The sequence below is a fragment of the Diabrotica undecimpunctata genome, chromosome 1, assembly GCF_040954645.1.
Source record: "Diabrotica undecimpunctata isolate CICGRU chromosome 1, icDiaUnde3, whole genome shotgun sequence".
Taxonomy (NCBI): domain Eukaryota; kingdom Metazoa; phylum Arthropoda; class Insecta; order Coleoptera; family Chrysomelidae; genus Diabrotica; species Diabrotica undecimpunctata.
This window is the reverse complement of record NC_092803.1, coordinates 203,815,772-203,839,265: the sequence shown is the minus strand read 5'-3', so window position 1 is coordinate 203,839,265 and position 23,494 is coordinate 203,815,772.

Genomic DNA, 23,494 nt, shown 5'->3' with positions numbered 1-23,494 from the left:
TTCAAGGTCAAGAACTATATTTCATATACCTATATCAAGTGTATTCTGAAGGATGGGATTTTTTATATATTTCCATTTTGAGGAAAAAAATAGCAAGAAAGCAAACATTTTTTTTTATTGTTACATTGCATGTTTACAATCTACTCTATACACAGAGTAATAAGTAAATAGTCTGTAAGTAAATTAACGTGATTTAGGTACCGTCCAATAACGGTTCTCTAAGTATTATTGCGGATAATATAAAAGTTAAACCAGGAGTCCGACAAGGCGATATAATTTCACCTAAACTGTTTACCTTGACCCTCGAAGATATAATAAAATCAACAGATTGGGAAAACAGAGGAATATGTATTAACGGAAAGTACCTAAATCACCTTAGATATGCGGATGATATACTCCTGATCTCCTCGGAACGACAAGAACTAGAATTAATGCTGAATGAACTTCATGAAAAATCACTGCAAAAAGGCCTAAAAATTAACTTCAACAAAACAAAAGTAATGACAAACACGGAAGACCAAGAGGCAATAAAAATACAAACAGAAAAAATAGAACAGGTAAATGAGTATATCTATCTAGGCCAAGCAATCAGAGCTAACAGAGAAAATCAAACAGCCGAAATATCGAGACGAGTAAGAATGGGATGGGCAGCGTTCGGCAAACTTTCTTATGTTCTAAAAAATCAAACAATCCCTCTATACTTACGAAGCAAGGTATATAACTCCTGTATAGTACCGGTGCTCACCTACGGAGCACAGACATGGACATTTACACAGGCCAATTTGGATAGGATAAGGAAGGCACAAAGAGCGATGGAGAGACAAATGTTGGGTATATCATTTAAAGATAGAAAACGTAACCAGTGGATCAGAACCAGAACAAAGACAGTAGACGCGATAGAACAAGCAGCAAAACTGAAATGGAAATGGGCTGGACATAATGAACGTCTCCAAGACGGACGATGGAACAATGCCATCGGAAAGTGGCGTCCATACAATGCAAAGAGATCAAGAGGCAGACCACAGATGAGGTGGAAAGACGACATCAGGAAACAAGGAGGTCCCACATGGCAGAGAACAGCTCAAGATAGGGAAAGATGGAGAAAATTGGGGGAGACCTATATCCAACAATGGAAGGATAGAGAATAGGTTCAAAAAAAAAAGTATTATTGCGGTAGGTCTTCTGACCATACTCTCTTTAATCTTCTGTCGGCAAGTGGTTGGGTGAATAAAATATTTATCAGTTACTTGTTGTGATCAGTGGTGCGATTTTTATATTTTATTGAGTGATTCTTTATTATGTCTTTAACTAATGGGATGTCCAGATTATTGTGAAGTGTTTGGTTAGATACTTACCATGGAGCTTTACTTATCATACGAAGTATTTTGGATTGAAATGTTTGAAGTATCTTCGTATAAATGTATAAAATAATTAGTACCTCGTCGCCCTTTTATACCGCATACAAAGTTAAAATAAAAGTCTTTTTTTTTGTTTTTCGTTTTCTCTGGCAATCTATGGCCGAGTCCGCGACTGCTTCAAAATCTCAATTCCTTAAAGGTCACTATTAAACCGGCGCACAGGGAATAAAATTTGACCCACGAGGAGTGAAAGTTGAGGATTTAATATATATTTATTACCACTAATGTCACAGATGTTGTCTACGCCTTCTGTCGCAACGATTTTCAAGTTCTCATATCAAAACAAGAAATATTGAAATGGTCCCGTTTAATGGGCGAAGTCTAACAGAAAAATCACTGCGGTAATGTCGTTAAATGAGATAATGATGTTTTTATAAGGCCTATCTGGAATCAGATCGGTGAAAAAATTCCGAGTTAGAAATCAATTTATGTAAAGAAGATGTAACTGAAACACCTACAGTAGTTCTATGTTATTCGGTTTCAGTGGATTTAGTTATTCACCCGATAAAAGAAGAAGATAATAATTGTTGAGTAATATCATCAGGGTTTTTTTTTTAATGTTGCCGTTTAGTATATGTTTTTAGTTGAGTCTGATGTGCTGTCATTTGGATGTTCTTTTGAAAGAGGATTTTTTAACTTTTAAAGAAAATTTTTGTATTTGTCACCAAGAGAATCAGTCTTTAGTAGTTGTACTTTATAAATTTAAGCATAGCTATTAAGATGATTTTGTAAGCCTAAATAGCTAAGCTAGGAATTAAATATTTTACACATTTTAAAAAAACTTTTTTTCCATTCATTATTTTTTCATAAATTTGTACAAAAACATGTCAGTCGTTTTTATTACAAAAAGAGGTGTCAATGCTTCCGGTTCGTAGACTAACCTGGAGAATATAATGCAGATGATTTAGTTGTGTATATTAGCGTGACCAATTCAATTGGCCTAGACAGCAGAGAGCGCCGTATAATAAACAATATTTATTACGAACAAACTGCAGCTGTTAGAGTTGGGGATCAGTTAACAGACGACATAAAGATAAAAAGAGGTGTGCGACAGGGATGTATATTGTCCTCATTATTGTTCAATACATATTCAGAGCACATTATGAACCTAGCGTTAACGGACATAGGCGAGGGAATACTTATAAACGTTTGAACAACATAAGATACGCTGATGATACTGTCATTTTTGCAAACAGTCTTAGAGGTCTGCAGACACTTGTCTTGGTAGAAGTAAGTAACAGGTTTGGGCTTGATTTTAACACCAAAAAAACCAAATACATGGTTTTAAGCAAAAATAGGATACCACCTGGTCAATTACTAGTTAACCAACAACCTATAACACAAATCACCAACTTTTGTTATCTGGGTGCAAACTTAAATGAACTGTGGGACCAATCGACGAAAATTAAGATAAGGATCGAGAAGGCAAGATCAGCTTTCGTCAAAATGAAAAAAATCTTTAACAGTCACGATATAAAATTGAAAATAAAAGTTCGTTTACTAAAATGCTATGTATTCTCCGTTCTTTTATATGGCGTGGAGTCATGGACCTTAACTGAAGCATTACTGAAGAGACTCGAAGCATTTGAGATGTGGTGCTATAGACGCATGTTGAGGATTTCCTGGATAGACAGAGTTACCAACGAAGAAGTTGAAGAACTACATAGAATGGGTAAAGAGCGCGAACTAGTCGTAACCATAAAACGTCGCAAACTAGAATACCTGGATCATACAATGCGCAATGAATAACGATATGACCTACTTCCGACCATACTTCAAGGTAAAGTGCATGGGAAAAGAGGTCCAGGACGAAGAAGAATATCCTGGCTGCATAACCTGCGAAAATGGTTTAACTTAACCACTGCCAGACTTTTCAGGGCAGCAGTCAACAAAGTCAGAATAGTCATGTTAGTGTCCAACATCCGTAATGGATAGGCACCATAAGAAGAAGATATTAGCGGCAAAGACATTCATAATATGATAAATACGATCATTTCAGAAATTATAAACATCGAAAATTGGCTGGAAGCTCACGCTTTTAATTGATAAATGTGAAGCTGTGTGGTTTACAAAAGGACAATGCAAAAAAACCCTCCGTTAAGCTTTTAATAATAACAATAACATTCCCTTTAAAAATCACGTTAAATTCTTGGGCATCACTTTTCATAAAAACTTGAAATGGGACACTCATATTGACAAAATTGTACTTAAAGCAAAGAAAAATGTCAACATATTGAGTGCATTACGTGGAGTTTGGTGGGGTGCAGATCCCAAAACCCTAATTATGATCTTTATTGCTTTAGTTAGGTCTCTAATTTATTCGGCTTCTTTATATTCAACTCAGTTACGCAGAAATGCAACAATAGCGTAAATAAAGTATTTTTTGAAGGACTCAGAAGCAACCTGGGGTGCATAAAATCCACTCCACACATGGCAATCTTAGCTGAAGTTGCTCTGATTTACCTGGAACATAGAAGACTAATCTTCTTCTTTGTGTGCCGTGCTTGTATTCAAGCGTTGGCTATCGTCATATTGACACGCTGATGAAATGATTCTCGGTCGGCAGCTAGATGAAACAGTTCCTCGACCGTTCGACCTGTCCATTGTCTAATGTTACGCAGCCAGGACAGTTGTTTTCTTCCGACCCAACGTTTTCCTTCGATTTTGCCCTAAATGATTTGACGACAGCTCGGAAAAGAGATGCAGAGGATCTGTTAAACCAATCTCTCAGGTTTCTAAGCCATGACGTTCTTCTTCGATCTGGCACTCTTCTTCCGTCTACCTTGCCTTGTATTATTAAATGGAGTATATTATATCTCTCTGGGTGGCGCATAACATGGCCAAAATATTCAAGTTTGCGATTTTTAACTGTTTTGACGATTTCCGTAACTTTTCCCATCCGATACAAAACAACTTCGTTACGAACTCTATCTACCCAACTTATTCGTAGGATTCTCCAATACACACAGATTTCAAAGGTTTCCAGTTTCTTGAGAAGTGTATCCGTCAAAGTCCAACCTTCGACACCATACAAAAGAGTAGAGAACACATAACATCCCACTAATCTAATTTTCAGACTTAAAGTAATATTGTTTCCACATAACAGTTTCTTCATCTTAAAGAATGTGGCTCTGGCCTTCTCTATCCGTATTCTATAAAATACATAAACATCAAAATTTTCCTTGTTATAAATTAGATTTTAACACACTAATCAATTCAATACGGACTTTAAACTGTAATATTAACAAAAATGAATCACCAATCAAACAAAAATTCTCAATATTCACCCAAAAATACAGTAGGGATTTATTTCTTGTATATACTGATGCATCAAAAAATAATGGTAGAATAGGATTTGGAATCAATATTCCCAACAATAATTTTAAGTTTTCTTCTAGGTTTCCTGGTGAGATATCTACAACAGAAGCTGAAGATTTACCACGCAATTTACCACGCAATTAAAATTATAATATCTAAAGGCATCAAGAAGGCTATTGTGTTCTCTGATTCTTTAAATTCTATAACTAAAGTTAAAAATCCTATAATCTCAGCTTCTGATGACTCAATATCCCTTAAAACAAAAAATCTCATCCTATCAGCAAATAAGAATGGTTTTAACATTTTAATTTCATGGATTTTAGGACATTCACACATTCCTGATAATGTAGAAGCTAATGTAATAGCCAAAATAGGAACAATCTTAAACACCCCAATAGCTATGTTACTAGACTACCAAGATATTCTAAATACCATAAAGGAAAAATTATTGCTAAATTTAAATTTAATTTGGGAGCCATAATGCGGAAGAAACACTACCAGTGTAAGAGAATGCAAACATCTTATGGTTCTTAACGTTAACATTTAAAAACAGAAGACATATTATCCCAATAATAAGAATAAGATTAGGTCATTGCCTAACTAAACAACATCTGTTTAAAATCAAAATAATAGACAGTCCGGCATGTGAATGCGGAACAGTGGAGGATTTAAACCATATTTTCTTTGGATGTCCCATTAACGTTATTCCTAACATGGATTTATATTCAATTTTTATTTCGTTGAAATTGAAAATGAAATTCCAAGAAAAAAGGCAAAGGCCAAAGAGACTATAACCAATATTTTCTAGCATACAGTGAAGTGAACAAAGAAGAACGAGCACGAGCAGGCGTAGGTATACTTGTCCATAAAAAATTTAAAGACAACATAAATAACTGCCGTTATATCTCCGAAAGAATAATACATATCAACATCACAATGGACTACCAAAAATTAAATGTCATATCTATCTATAGCCCCAAGGAATGCAAACCTAAGGAGGAACAAGAGGCATTCTACGAACAATTGCAAACCATCCTCGATGAAATACATCATGAAGAAACCTTAATTCTTATGGGTGACTTTAATGCACGAATCAAAAATTGTGTAAAATATCCAGGTACATATTTGGACCGTAAACTATTATGGAAGGATCAAATTCATTCTATTTTTAAAAAATCGGAAAACTCCATGAATATCCTGAGGGCATTTTGTAAAACCAGTTGGGAAGCTGACCCGAATATTACATTGCTATTCTATCGCTCAATAATTCGACCAATTTTCGACTATAGTTGTCATTTATATGGGTTTGCGTCAACAGGACATCTTAATAAAATTGAAACCCACAAGAATAAATGTTTGAGGCTATATATTGGTTACAACCCTCCTTACACTACGCAGAGAGTTTTGTACAGATAAGTTAGATGGAGAGATTTGCCTTTTAGTTTCTCCTTTGTGGCGTCTTGTTTACTGTGTAACCCTTCCATTACCATTTGTTTACAATCTGTGTTCCTTATTTTTATATAACATCTTAACCTGAAATTTTAAAATTCAGAAAAAGTACTACAACCTTACATAAATGTCAGCGATCCTGATATGGTTTAGAACCAGATTACATCACGGTCGCCAACAAATAGTGCTGACGAATCGCCTCGTAGCGAAGCCATAAAAAAACAGAAGAAGAAAAACCTGGAAAATACGTATCAACTCAGGTTTACTCAGGTCTTCACTTTTAACTTTAAACTCAAAGCTTTAGTGAATATCTTTTTCATTTTGTTGAATGCATTTGTTTCCTTGTATAATATTTAAAACACTATGCATTATACTTTGTAATATTTAACCGCCTTCTTTCATAAAAACATATATCTTCGAGATACCTACATAGCTTTCTCTCGCGGTAGTTGCTCACCAATTTCCTGATGTACTTTTAATATTGGATGACAAAGGTCCCTAGTCGATACTAAAACTGCTCATAAAGTAATGACAAGGAAGGAAGAGCTTCGGTAGCGAATGGTAATTCTTTAATTGGTTTATGTGGGGCACATACAAATATATGATAAAGGTATTTTAGTGCAGTTAAGTTATTTATGTGATATCTAAGTAATTAAAATAAAAAAAGTTGCTATTCACAAACGACTATTTAGTTTTGGGACGGAAATTTTAATTCCTGTAATGACGATGATCAGCTGATTTGTTTAATTTTTTTGTTAATATTCGTTTTTTGCTTGTTTGCTTGAATTAAATTTTATTCTTAAAAATATTTTTTTTATATTTCTTGATTTGTAATTAAATTGCCCAGGTGTGAATGTCCCGTTGTCGAATAATAATAAAAAATGTGGTATATAATACATTTATCCCGAAGATACTCAAGTTATTTCAAAAGACACCGCAGGCCTAAGGAAAGTCCTTTAAAAGCCAAAGCATTTAAAGAAAGAAAGATGAACTCAACACAAAAATCCTGCAAGTCCGAGAGCGACAATTTTCACCCTAATTAAGCCTACAAGTAAATTTATAAAGCGATAGATGCAAAGCAGTAAACCAACCCTTTCCCACCCCAATGTACGCTCGGCTGCCTAAGGCTACGTTCCAATTCAACCCTTTCTGGCACTTCTTTATCAAATCATTAGGACTGTCACTAGAACACTTAATGACTTTCGGCGGGTTGCAGTTTATGCAACTGATTTATTGCTGGTAGCTAATATACTTTTTGGTCGAGAGAGTACATTTGAAAAGTTTATGCCCTCTTCGCTTCTCATAATTTAAAGGGGATTTTATGTTTTGAGATCAGTAGCTACTTGGAGAAAAGTAAAGGAATTATTTCGAAATCCTGGGGATTTTCAAGATGATACATTTTTTGCAAATTGTAAGGAGTATACTACTTTTGCAAGATTAAAAATTAAAGATTAAGAATTCAATCATATTTGGGGAATATAAAAAACTTACCGACGACAATGATTATGTATGAGTATGGATCTAATTCTTGATTACACTATAAGGTAATATGTTTTCATTTTCTAATTAAGAAACATTTTGAGTGTTATGGTTATTATTTTATCAACAATATGAAAACAATAAATGACCAAATGTTTTTCAAAACTTTCGAATAAATCTCTTTTGGCTGTGTATATATATTTGTAAATTGACTTCTTTTTACATCAACGGATGTAATGGGAGCATATTTTAGATTCACAACAATATTTGGTTCTAAATCTATTTCTTTGCAAAAATTACCAACAAGAATGTCAGCTACCTCAATAAGTTTCTGAAAATCATTGTTTTTTGGATTATTGTTTAAAATTTTTAAAAATTTTTGACACCTTTAACATTTTGACAAGCTGATCTAATTTCTTTTATTAAGGCTATACTTTCTACCAACGACAACTTTGATGATTCTAATTGAGTAATAATTTTTTAAAGCAAACTAAAATCTGATTTTATTAAATTTTATAATTGCTGCTGACATTGTTTTTAAAAATTTGTTTAGCGTCTAGCCGAGATTAGGGACTTTCATCCGTTAAAATGTCAATTATATTTTTTATATCTACGAAATAGTCTGAATAAAAAAAGCGACTTCCAACCATGTTCTTCATCGTGTTAAAACGGGTTCTGGTGGAAGTTGAATATTTGGACGCATTTCTTTATAAAGTTGAATTCTTATAGGATTATATGGATATATCTTATGGATATTGTAATATCCATAGAAACTTTTCAATCAATCTAAAGATTGGTTGATCTTTAGATTGATTAATTGATTTTCAGTGGTTAAAAACATGACTTTACGCTATTGTTAAACTACTCATTAATTTAAGTATTAATTAAGTATGAAAATTAAGTATAAAGGAACAAGTTGACTATAATTGTTTTCTGCCAGAGATCAGTGATTTATTTGCTGAGTATTAATACTAATAATTGCACAATTAACAGTACAATTAAAATAAAATTTGTAATTGTTGTAATTTTTATAGCATGTATTTTTAAACTGTTTAACAATAAAAATCAATCTATTATTGGTAAAACATGGAAATTCCTTTAATATTGTTTCTATTAACGTTTAAATTGCTTTGGAATATACGTTGAGTTTTTAGTACGTAGAAAAATGATCACAAATGCTCACAAACCCTACACAAATAATCCCAACCTAATGAACGGTTTTAAGTAAAAGAAACGCAAGTACATACATTGCCTTTCCAATTATTGTCCAAATTTTTCAATCATCCCTACAATTTTTCCATAGGAGTCTAGCAAATAAACCAATATTTTGTATGTAGAAAATAAGTTGCTACAACAATAAAAAGAACCACAATTTTGATCGAAATTGAAGGGGTAAGTCGATGAAGGGGTTATGTTACAAAAAGTTGTGTATGTGTAAATTATGTTTACGTAAGATTCCTTCTTCGTAAGATCGTGATGTCTTAATAAACACTGGGATTATACTTTTTAATAAATCGTATATAGAAAAAGGCTGTTTCATTATACATGACCTCTTCTTCCATTATGGTAACCTGTGTTTTGCACATTGCTGCTATAAAAAGATTTGTGGTTGTTGTATTAAACAACAAGGCTGGCCTAGATATTAATCTTGCGAAAACAGAGTACCCATCTACAAGTGAAGAAGACATAGAAGATCTACAGATTAATGACAACGCAACAATCAAAGAAAAGGATAAATTCAAATACTTGCGGTTTATAATCATTTACATTCACAGATTTATAAAACATTAGTGCAAAGTATTATGACATATGGGGTTGAAAATTGGATCATAAACAAGAAAAACAGCAGTAAGATAGGAGCAACAGAGATGGAATGCCTGCGAAAATGCTGCAGAGTAACAAGAATGGATAGGAGAAGTAATGACGAAATAAAGCAAAGAACATCAATACAAACAGACATACTAACATATATAGAACAAAAAAGACTAAAGTGGTATGGACATGTAAGAAGAACTAGCGACAGCAGATGGATAAAGAGAATAACCGAATGGAGCCCCATAGGAAGGAGGAAAAAAGGACGACCCCGAAAATCCTGAAGGAACGAAGTAGACGACGCCATGAGTAAGAGAGGCCTAAACGATGGAGAATGGGACAACAGAGAGAGATGGAAACGGTTGAGCGAGAGAAGGCAGTGAATACTGTAGAATCCCTGAATATATATGTATTGAACAACCACATACAAAATGTTTTACGTAGATTTTTCAGCCAGCAAATGCTTCACCTTCCTGATCTCAGTTTTCCTTCTACTTTTCTCTGTAAGATTAGTTTAATTAATTCAAAATTATCGCTGTTTCTCATGATATGACTGAGGTATTTGATTTTGGCTGCTTTTATTGTGGTTAACAGTTCTTTTCCTTTTTGCATTTTTAATAAAGCGTCCTGATTAGTACGTGGCCCGACCACGATATCTTCAGGATTCGACGATAAAACCACTTTTTGAAAATCTTAATTTTCTTCCAAGTATCTTAAACATCTTGCGGTTATAACTCACTATTTTTGAAATTATCGTTTGAGAACAATTTCTGAAGTAGAAATGGAAACGGCAGACAAATTCATCAACTGTGGCTTAATCCCATATAAACATAATATTTAATATAAATGTCATGCAACTTTATTAAACTTCAATTTTAAATTCATTCTTTAGTTCTTCGGGATCTTTTATTTAAATTAAATTCAAATTATGGATTCTAGTAGCAATTTACTTTTACTAAAAATTAGTAATTGGTGAATTAATATTGTTCTGAAGCTATTTTCTTGTAGCATTTTAAAGTAATTACTATTTAAATGGGAATTAGCCACAGTTAAAGGTTAAAGTACGTTTATTGACGTTTCAATTTCCACTTCGGAAATCGTTCTCAAAATACAAACATTGGTAAATTAAACAAATTTTGTTTTTTTGTTACTTAGTGAAAAATTCTTTTAATAATTTAATTTTATCTGACTCATTTATATTGACAATTCAGACATACATTATACATTTTAAAGTAGACGACTTTAAAATGATACTGCCAATATTGTTGAGTTGCGCTCCTGGGGCGACTTTACTTATAGTTCATTCGATTACATGAAATCAACTTTAACTTGAGAATATCCGTCAGAAAAGATCATAGCATGTAATTCGTCTTTAAAAAGACAAATACATGCCATGCTGATAGTAAAATTCTTCTGTTAGTGATTTTATAGTAAATTATCAGGGAAAAACGAGGAAAAAAACCTCATAATACTATCCAAACGTGGTAAGTATTTGGTCGTGCATTTGGTTTACCTTCAATAAACATAAAAACACTGATTTTATATGTTTGTTATTTAAAAAGCATAAATGATGTATGCTCTATATGTTACTGACTTACTAATAATGGTATTTTCCTTTTAATAACTTCATCTTTCAATATGGGTAACCAGATCCTACTACATTCTGCCGAGGAATTTGCGACACAATTGGTCTCATTTAACATAATTAGAGCCGCTTCTTTGATTTTTCTCTATTTCCCATCCGTTTCTTTTAGGACTATATTTGAATCATTCCATTGAACCCTTTGTTCATTATCCTATGCGATAATGAACAAAGAACTGATGTTCACTTATTCTAACATTTAATGGCCTTGCTGTTTCACCTAAATAAAACTTATCGCATTCACAAGGTATTTTATAAATGCAATTCTTTGTCCTTTCTTGTTTATTGTTAGGTTTGGTTATGGACAAAATAGATCTCAACGTGTTTGTTATTTTGAATGTTGTTAAAATGTTAAATTTATTTCCTATTCTTTTAAGTTTTTCTGATAATCCTTTTATGTATGGTATTGTTATTTTCCTCGTATTATTCTTTGTGTATGTTGTAGGATCTCGTTCTAAGTTGTTCTGTTCTATTCGATCGATTGTTGAAAATTCCTTATTTATAAACGATAAAGGATAATCATTTTTTAATAAAACAGATGTTAACAAATGTTTTTCCTCCAAGAACGAATTTTTGTTAGAACAAGTAATTTTGGCTCTATCGTATAAGGATTTAATGATTCCCTTTTTAATATTAATATTGTGATTTGATTTGAAATTTAAATATCTGTTGGTGTGTGTTGGTTTTCTATACACCTGAGTCTCATATCCAGTATCGTTCTTAGATATTAAAACATCCAGGACAGGTGGTGTGTTATTATATTCCTTTTTCATGGTAAATGTTATTGTCTCTTCTTTATCGTTTATATCATTTAGGAATGTGTCCAACAACTCTGATCCATGAGGCCATAGAGAATACATCATCTACATATCTCCACCATACCCCATGTGGGTTTTAAATTTTGTTTAGAAATAATATTTGTTTTAAAATCTTCCATAAATATATCGGCTAATAATGGAGATAAGCTAGAGCTCCTTGCTAGACCAAAATTTTGGTTATAGAATTCATTATTTAGTTGAAAATATATATTATCAGTACACAATGTTATTACCTCCATTATAGCTGATATGTTTAGTCTTGTTCTAGATGCCAATGTATCATCACTCTCTAATTTTGTCTTGACTATGTTTAAAGTCTTATCTAATGGCACATTCGTAAATAAACTATTTATGTCACAACTTACCAAAGTATTGTTTGAATTAAATTCAATATTTGATAATTTATTTAAAAAATCTTTAAACTTGAATAAAGTTCTATATATTCTGTTTTTCAAAGACTTGGTTGGATCCTTTGTTAATTTTGTATAAGGTCTGTTTATTATTAGATCTTTAATTTTGTTTTCATATTGAATTTTATCCATTATCACAGTTGCATTTCCCTTGTATTTTTTTTGAATTAAATACTTTTTTAAGATTTCATCTGATACCAAAATATTTTTCTGTGTAGTTCTACATAGTCGGATGATTCCCGTAGTTGAAATAAATCTAAGTCTTAAAGCCTCTCGCTGTATAGAAAAAATGCTGAGTTGTTGACCACTCATAAACAAGATTACCAAGTTCAATGTATCAGATCATCAATCAAACAAAAACCCAGTAGCAGACGGTCGCTCCGCCGCATTATTTCGGAATAGAACGAAAGAAAAAGTCAATACAATTACATAAATCAGGACTGATATGACAATATCGGGTGTTAGGAATATAACCAATATGATCCGAGGGAGGAAACCCCCCGAGTGACAGTGAGGAATGGGCTGGAATCAAACGGGGAAACACTGGATGACGACGAGAGCTCGTGACCGAATCATTGTGATACGTGTGCATGCCTCTAATCCCTTTTAAATGATCCTATCGGACTATGAAAGCGAGATTTTATAATTTCATATCTGCAGGAAAGCAGATTATGCACGAACGAATGGGTTAAAATTATTATAACCATAAATACCTACCCGAAATTGTTGAAAAGATACATTAGACATATAGACATATCATTATTAGTTAGTTTTTTTATTTTTTTTTATTCCTATTAGCTACTCTTATGCTTTTTAAGACACTACAGCTACAATTTGATGATATCTTAAATAAGTAAGTTTGGCTTTTAGTAAAAACTAGGACAAATGAGAAAAACGGTAATAAAAAACGAAAAAAACGGTTTAAAAAAATACTAGGAAATTAAAATAAGGAAAAATAGTACTACGTGGATTATACTTTTGGAAATTGCCACAACACAATAAAGAAAATTGCATCAGAGTAATATAGTCTATATATTAATTGATCAAACGTACCGAAATATCATTATAACTGTTCCTACCCACCACATCTTGTTTGTAGCCAAAATTAAAAATATATTAAAAAATATCAAATTAAAAAAGAAACAACCAAAATCAGACATGAACTTATTGAAGAAAGAAGAAAAAAAGCTAAATTTAACACGTCACATTAATTAAAACTGAGGAGAAAGTAAAAATAAAAATACGTAAAGTGGAGAGAGAAAGGATCCTGACAAGTTGTGGTCTGAATTAAAAACAATAATTAAACAAACTGAAAACAGTTTAAAAACCACAAGCCAATAGGCAAAAAAAGCATAAATGACTGATAAAATATTAGAAATGTATTTTTATTGTGAATAAGCCAGAATTGAAGTAAATAATATGTTTATTTCCGACGTTTCTGTTTCGTAGCATGTGATTCGTCTTCAAAAAGACAACCACATGCAATAATGACAGTAAATTTTATTCTTCTGCTAGGCATGGTCAATGGCATTCCAAATATATCTTAAGATATTGCTTTTCATTCATTATTAAGCGCAGCTCTCGATTCTATCATGCTCCCTGGTGCAAAATTTCTGTACCGAAATCTTTGTTTAAGTTCATCCCAAACATGCTCTATTGGATTTAAGTTTGGACTCAATTTATTGAGTCCGGAGGCCAATTTATTTTAGGTATACCGATCTCAGTCAGATATGTGGTGGTCACTCGTGCGGTATGGCATCGTGCATTATCGTGCATTAAAATAAAGGCATCACCAATAAATTCCGCGTATGGAACTATACGTACCTCCAAAATGTCTCAGATGTAACGATCCGCCATTAAACCTCCTGCAAATCCTCGACCAATCACGAAAACCAAGTGGGTTTTCTCATCCATGCAATTATCTCCCAAAACATACAAGAACCGCGTCCATATGACACAGTTTTTTGTATACAATATTGAACAAATCGCTCTTCTAGCCTTCTATAGACTCGACGCCTCCTGTAGTGTACTGTAGACAGAATCTACTTTTATCGGAGAATAATACTTGACTCCATTGATAGTCGTCCCAATCCAGATGTTCGTGAGCAAATTCTAATCGCCTTTGTTTCTGGGCTTCAGTTATCTTGGGACTAGTAGCTGCCTTTTTGGTGTCAGGTTGGCTGCCTTCAGTCTTCTTCTGACTGCCCAAATGCTCGAAACCACACCTCGGACCTCTTTAAGCTCTTCTTTGAGATTAGCACCAATCAAATGTCGATTTCTCAGGAATTTCGGTACAAGTCGATCATCTCCCTCCGTTGTTAATCTACTCAACTGCTTTAAATATATTTTACGCAAACTGTTGTTACATAAGAAATGAAATATGGAAAGTGAGAGCACTCACCCTTTCCATACAGTCCCAGACTGCCCCGATATGTTATAAATTGATTTTTTTCTTGTAGTGCCTATCCGTTTTGGATGTTGGCGACCATTATGGCAATTTATATTTTGCAAACTGCGGCTCTAAAAAAATTTGTGATTGTTGTATTGAATCACGTACGTAGATTTTTTAGCCAGGAAATCCTTCGCCTACCTGGTCCTCATTTTCCATCTACTTTTCCTTGTAGAATTAATTGCAGCAACCCATATCATTCGCTATTCCTTATGATGTGACCGGAGTATTTTATTTTGGCTATTGTGGTTACCAACTCTTTTCCTTTTTGCATTCTTAACAAAACGTCCTGGTTAGTAACGTGGTCGATATAGGACATCTTCAGGATTCGACGATAAAGCCACATTTCGAAAGCCTCAATTTTCTTGCTGGTAACGTCTATGAGAGTCCACGACTCAACTCCGTACAATAGTATGGGAAATATATAACATCGTAGTAACCTGATTTTAACCAAATATAGTTTTATTTAGTTTTGTAATTCTCAGAAAATAAACATTACTTGAATATTCTCCGATGGGGTTTCGAATATTAGTTAACACCTATTTATTATATTCTTGAATAAATAAGAGGTCAATTTAATTTGTATATTTACCATTTCAGATCAACGGATACTTTTAAGAACACATTTATGTACAAACTTGATGCTGAAATATGAACAAAAAAGAGGATAACTACTGCAAGTATGTAATAAAACATACGAATTGTGATCAAATTTGATTTTAAATATATTTAGAGACTACTTCTATAATTTTGTCTTACCTAGTATAAGATATTATTGGATACAAAGCGTATTCTAACACGCAATCGCACTATTTTACCTCTACAACCACTAGCATTATCGAGATAATGTCAGTAAATTACATACACGGAAAATTGCATAAACACTTCAGGAGAAAGCCTATAGGAATGAACGGTTTGACACATATGACTTATTTTTGAGAGAAAATAAGGAATAATATGTAATAATAGTAGAAGATGATTTGAAAGCGATCGGCAATTGAACTGTTCTATTAGTTATTGATAAATGGCTGCTAATAGATACGTTGGAAACGGTTCACAATGAGCGCTATTAAACGCAGAGAGAAAATTATTTTTTCGTTCCTCATTACATAGTGATGATTAGTGTGTTTTAAATTTTCCTCGATAAAAAATTAATCTTGCAAGAATTTTTTCTAACCTGACCCAATATTGACTCATGCTCGGATAATAATTTCACTTCAGTACATAATAATAATTTTAATTCATCACATAGATTTAACACTCAAATTTGTTGATACTGGAAATTTTATGGTTCTAAAATATTAAAAAGATCTGTACAAAAATACTTTATGCAAGGCTCATCTAAAAGAAAAATCTTATTCTTCCTCTTTATAAGCAATTCTATTTGTTGATTGGCAGGTTTATACATCTATGAAAGCTTTTCACTACATCTGTTGCGCGATGTCCCTATGCTTCTTCTACCGATTGGTGATTTATCTCTTGTTATTTTGACTACACGTGTCTTCCCATTCTACTTATATAGTTATTCCATTCTTTTTTCTGTTAAGTGTGCATTCGTTTATACACTGTATGTTACATTTTCTTTCAATATCTTTCTATTTCCTAGCGTATTTCCTGTGATTCTTCTCAGTACTCTCATCTCTGCCATTTCCAATAGCCTTTGTATTGTGGTTGTATCAGGTCTTGTTTCTAAGGCATATGTCATTATTGGTCTTGCACTGGCTTTATAAATTATTGACTTTACCTCAGTGTTAATGTGTCTGTTTCGCTATCTAGTATTATTAAGGCATCCTACCAGTCTGTTTTTTGTACTTGATCTTTCACTTCGTTGTCCAGGTCTTCATAGCTAGACAGTGTAATTTCAAGGTCGTTTATTTAAATTATTCGTTTAATACTAATGTCATCGATTTTTATTTTACATCTAATTGGTTATTTGCTAATTACTATTGTTTTAGTTTTCTGAGTTGAGATTGTCACGCTAAATTATTTTATTCTTATGTTAAATCTGTGGACTATGTTTTGTAGACTTTTGTAGACCAAGATCTTCATTACCAAGATAAGAAAGCATATAAGCATGTTCAACGTAAAGACATTAATCGCCCAATACGATGAATTGGTGATCTGCGAGTTCCTGGAAGTAGTAGAAGAAGAAGACTAAAAAAGAAGTGGGGGTAGACGCTTAAGCAGGACATGTTGGTAAAGGGTATTATTACGGATATCACCCAAAATAGACATTAATTTATGGAAAAATGTAATTAGGGAAGCCGATCCCGCATAGGAATACAGGCACAGAGATTAAATATTTTTTATTTTTTATCATAATTTCACCCTTTTTTTTTATAAACATCCTAGTTCTGTTTTTTTGAGATTTAAATATTTAAAGTTGCACTCGTTTCTTTATAAAGTTGTTTTTTTCCCTGTTATTTTTTGTCCTTTTTGGTCAATCTCGCTTGTGTTACTTACCTCTGTGAACGTTCCCGCTCATAATCTACTGTGACTAAGCAACGGTGCCTTCAAGCATAGTGTATGAGCCATCTAAGTTTACTTCTTAGTAAACTAGTTCATATATATATATATATATATATATATATATATATATTATTGTGATATTTGAAGTCTTGGTGCGCCAAGCAATAATTAGCTAATTAATTTTTTTTGATTAATTAAAATTATTTAAATGATATGATTATGACTCTATCACAATTTTTATTTCTTTTATCTCAGGGTTAAATTCGTGCTTCAATATCTATGCTATTACATGTGAAAGGTAAGGTCCAGAGAATACCGGAATAATAAAAAACACATATGATCTAACACTATATATTGAAATAAAAATAATGAAATAATTCACACTCAAAAGTTTTCAATAAACAAATCTCATATAAGGATTCTCAAAATTTTGTTCTCCGTACGTGAACAATCAAAATTAATGGTACAAACAATATTAATTGAAAACTCAAAATCCCAAACTATTCTAACTCTCCTAATACAAATATTTATATCCTTTCTAAATTACGTGTAAAAATTGTGTTATCAATAAAAGAAAAAAAAAAACTGCAGAAAACAAAAATATCTCTCTCTGATGATGAGTGGTCCAAATCCTTGTTCCTTGTAGACTATATTATCTCCTCTCAACCGCTCCCTATGTAATCAGCAATCGTACAACAGATTGTTGCAAGTATATCGTCCTTAATGATCTCCTTCAAAAGCAACAATCATTCAAATTATGATAGCCTTTCTCCTCTCGATAAACTGAATCTCTCGTTGGCCCGAGTGAAAAATGACTCTTGGAATATCTTCTCTTTACGATAAACTGAATCTCTCGTTGGCCTGAACAGTGACTCTTGGAATATAAGTAGGAAAATATGACTTACAATATTTTGCTGCTCCAGCTTCTGTCAGATACACTAACTCCACAAAAACTCACTAACATTCAACACTACTGCTTGCTACTTCTCAGGAACTGCCAGAGAAAAATCCCTGTTCGTCTTCAGAATTTGAAAATCAACTGATTCTATCTTTTCTCTCTCCTCAATCTCGCTAAACTTTTTCCTACATAGTTATCCCACCTTTTTCAATCTCCGCCAATCAAAACTCGTCACAATTCCCCCATTTTTTCATTTCGATAACAAACAAATTTTTACCTATAATTATAAATTTCCTAAAACTTATTTACAAATAATATTTTTCTATAAATCTTAAAAACTAACAAAAACCTCTTTCTATAATCCCTTCTATTGTCTTTAATCACTGCATTAATGGATTTTGAAAAACCCCGTTCAATTGTCTGTGGCTTTCACTTAAACTTATGCGGGTCACTCAGGTATAACAAAAAAATAAATGCAAAGCTTACACTTTGTTTAGTACAGGAAATCCAAGGATTTAATAACTTTCCTTCTCCGAAATGTTTGTTGGATATTATCCTACTTATCTGAATTATCTTAATGTTTTTGAACTTTGAAATATTTATAAACAAACCAATATTTTTCTCGATTTTACATATCATAACAATATATATATATATATATATATATATATATATATATATATATATATATATATATATATATATATATATATATATTTATATATATATATATATATATATATATATATATATATATATATATATGGTGACAAGACAAGATATTATGGAAGAATAAGAGACTGTCAGGACTTAGGACACCAAAACAATGATACAGGGTTTAGAGCTCTCCGCCACAGGGCGAGCTTACAATAAGGCAGTAGTATTCAAAAGGGATTAAACAGTTTGTAGTCCTAATAAAATAAGAAGAAAAAGATGTTTGCTAATGTGTCCTAAGTACTATCTTAATTAGTAAATAAAAGAATTTCTATTTTTCAGTGGAGGTCACGGATCTCGCATTCACCCCGTAATTTTTCGGTTGGCGCACACCAAATAATAATCGTTTTTATCTTTGCGGAAACTATCTAAAAAATGAGTAATAAATAAAAAGATTTTTTCTGTATTTTATGGTTAAAGGAACCGCTCGTTAGCGTGTTGTTTTCTGTTTAATTGCCATGACGAAATCCTAAGTTTAGGCAATTCTTCTGTTATATCAATAAATAAATAAAAGGCAGAAATCTCCGTTATAGGTTGAAATCGCAGTCGGGCTGGCCCACTTCGGAGCCGCAGCTTACTTGTTATTTTTCGTTAATTAACCATCAGTGGGAACCTTTTGTCATACCTAATAAACTCGAATTTATCAAAATTTACAGACCATGTAACTCTGGTTAATGTAGAAACTGAACGTTTTTAACTTTTAATGAGATATGTGTAATGTTCGTGTCGTAAATCATAACTGATTTCAAAAAAGTTCTGGTTTTACACCATCTTGGAGATACTTATAGTACAGTTTTCATTTATAGAAACAATTCTTGAAAGGTAACCAAAAAATTGCTAGCAAATGCATGATCCTGGAAATAATGCTTGTATGGATTAATCTTATATAATACGGGTAATAAAAGAAGTGCGAAACAGCAATATATCTTCTGCGTTTGAAATGACGATGTAAAGATCAATATTTTTCTTCACGTGCTATATGAAGTTTATTCGACGCTGGCAATCACCATGGAGAAGCCTTCTCGATCTTCTGCCACATGGAATAATTATCCTGCATTTGATATCTAAGTCCATTCACGAATGTTTTTAACCAAAAAACCTGTTTTCTTCTTACTTGGTTTTTAAATTCATTCCATAGTTTCTCTGTATATCAATTATGTTAGTTTCTAGTTTTTGTCACTGGATTCGTTTTAACCTTAGACGACCTACAGTTTGAACTCATCTACCTTCCCCAATTTTTGCATACAATATATTCTTCTTCTTCTTTTGGCATCATAACCCTGGATGGGTCTTTGCCTGTCTGGCTATGTCCTTCCATTCAGATCTCTCTTGTGCCCTTCTTCTCCATTGTCTTATGTTCATTGTTTTCAGATCGTCTTCCACGTCATCCAACCATCTCGTTCTGGGCCTTCCTTTTTTTCGCCTTTCTATGGGCTTCCATTGTAACATTTTCTTTGTTGTTTTTGCATCGTTTTGTCTCTGCACATGTCCCAGCCATGACAGTCTTTGACTTTTCACAAATCTTACAATGTCATAACCTACATTTAACTCATTAACCTCGTCGTTTCTCCTGATTCTCCATGTGCCATCTTCCTCTTGTACCGGGCCATATACTTTTCTCAGTATTTTTCTCTCGAATGTCCTGAGTTGGGCTTCATCTTTTTTCGTCATTACCCAAGTTTCACATCCATAGGTTACTACGGGTCTAATCAGTGTTCTGTAGATAGTCATTTTGGTTCTTTTGTCTAATAATTCCGATGTCATCAATATTTTATTAGCATAGTATGTACGATTCCCGCTGGAAATACGTGCATTAATTTCGCTACTTACGGAGTTATTCTGATTGATTTCTGTGCCGAGATATGTAAAGGCATCCACTCGTTCGATAGTATAGTTGTCTATTGTGATATTATTTTCATTGTCAGTTATTCTTTTGACTGTCATATACTTCGTTTTTGCTTCGTTTATTTTGAGACCTCTTTTTCTTGCTTCAGGATCAATTTGTTTGAACACTTCCATTAGTCGTGGCTTATTCCTACTAATGATGGCTACATCGTCTGCATATGCAGTAATTTGTACTGATTTGGTGTTTATATGGCCGGTTATATTGGTTTTTCTGATGACTGCCTCAAGAACTAGGTTGAATAGCATGGTTGATAGGGCATCTCCCTGTCTTACTTCCATGTTGATTTTAAACAAGAGAGTCAGTTCTCCATCTACTCTGACTGCGGCTTTTGAACCCTGCAATGTCATTTTTATGAGGCTGATGTATTTCTTAGGTATACCTAGATTACAAAGGTCTTCCAGCATTTTGTCTCTTTTCACACTATCAAAAGCTTGTTTAAAGTCTATATACATATTATATAGGTCTATGTCGTATTCATAAGCTTTTTCTTGTATCGTTCTTAGTATGAATATGTTATCTGTAGTGGCTCTATTTGGTCTGAATCCATTTTGATAATCACCAATTATATTTTCGGAGTATTCTAATAATCTATTGTAGATTATACCAGAAAGAATTTTGTATATTACATTTAGCAATGTAATTGGCCTATAATTCTGGCATTCCCTCTTATCTCCTTTTTTATATATTGGCTGTATGAGGCCAACTGTCCATTCCTCTGGCATTTGCTCCTTCGTCCATATTAATGTTATTAGGTAATGGATTCTTTCCCAGATTTCGGATCCTCCATGCTTTAATAATTCTGCCGAAATTCCGTCCGTTCCTGGTGCTTTATTATTTTTTAGTTTATTTAACTACTTCTTCATAACTTGGATTTTCGATGTGCAGCTCCGCCGTATAATATATTGTCTCGTTCTGATCATTTTCGTTGTCTGCATTTAGATTTTCTTCGAAATATTGTTTCCATCTCATTATAATTTTTTGCTTCTGTGTTAGTAGTTCTAAATTGCATACAATATATAAAATTTCATATTTATCAAGCTTCTGTAATATTTGATTACAGAGCTTTTCGACTTTATATTTTCTATCTGCACTCGGAGCATATACTTGAGGTATATTGGGGTGCAAAATTAACCGGACACTCAGATTTTTTTGTTTTTTATTGGTGTTTAGATCAAAACTTGTTAAATTTGTTTGAATTGTATTTTGTGCCTTATTAGCGATAAGTTTTTTTCTTGTTTGAACCTGTTTAGATGTTTTGTGTGAACAACAACACTTTTACACATATGTTTTGTTAATAATGTGAAATAGTGATTTAGTATTAATTTAAGTTTATTGTGGTACTGTACCTGATTATAAGTTAGGCTGTAGGTTTTTGTATTGTCTTTTGTTTACAACTTGCATTAAACAAATTATAACACCAGAGGAAGTAGCACAAGCTGTTGCTTTAAAGGATGATGGACGCATTCGTTACATCGCAAATGCTTTTGGAATTTCTCGAAGTCCAGTGTTTGATGCAATACAAAAATTTTGGTACACAGGACAATACACCAGGAGGCCAGATCAATGTAGATGAAGAAACACAAGTCGAGTTAAAGATAGCTTTCTCAATTTACAAGTATTACGCGATCAAAAGGTTTCGTAATGGAGTACAAAGTGCAAAAACCTATCCAAGCGCAGATGCAGATACAGACCATAATCTATTACTAGCAAACGTCAACATTGAACTCAGAAAACCGGAGAAAAAAGTTAAAATCGCCAAAATAAATATCAAAAACCTAAAAGACGACAACTGCTACCAGCAACTAAACGCAGAGATAAATAAATTAACTGAAGGAAGCGTTGAATGGGCAAATATGAAAAAAGCGGGAATGGAGGTCTTAGGCGAAGAAGAGAAAACCACTAAAAAAGACTGGATGACACCGGAAATAGTTGAGCTAATAACTGAAAAAAGAAAATACAAAAATAAAGATGAAAATAAATATAAAACCATCAAGAATAAAATCAAAAAAATCAAATATGAAATCAGAAAGGCTAAGGAGGAATGGATGAACAAAGAATGCCAGGAATTGGAAGAACTCAGCAACAAACATGACACCTCAAACTTACATAAAAAAATGAAAGAACTTACAGGCAACACCAGACAAAGAAAAACACTCATAACAAGAGATAATAATGAAGGAATACTTACTGAGGAGAGCAAAATAAAGGAAGTATGAGAACAATATATAATCCATCTGTTCCACGACGAGAGGGAAAATGAACAAGATATAGGTGAAGGAGAACAATACCTACAAATTTTACCCTCAGAAGTAAAGAATGCCCTACAGAATGCAAAACAAGGGAAAGCACCGGGTCCTGATCAAATTCCAGTTGAACTGTTAAAAGCCCTAGATGACGGTAATATAAAGAGACTCACCCGAATTCTCAACCACATATATGTAGAGGGCAACATCCCGGAAGAATGGCTTAAATCGATATTTTTACCTCTACCAAAAAACAACAATCCCAAATCATGTAATGACTATAGATTGATACGCCTAATGTGCCACCCTTTAAGGATTCTCTTGAAAATTGTTCAAAACCGAATTTATAAGAAATGTGAGGAGCAGATAGATGAAATTCAGTTTGGCTTCAGTGGAGGCATGGGTACAAGAGAGGCATTATTTGCGTTGACGGTACTCTTGCAGAAACGTCGGGAATATAACAAGAGTG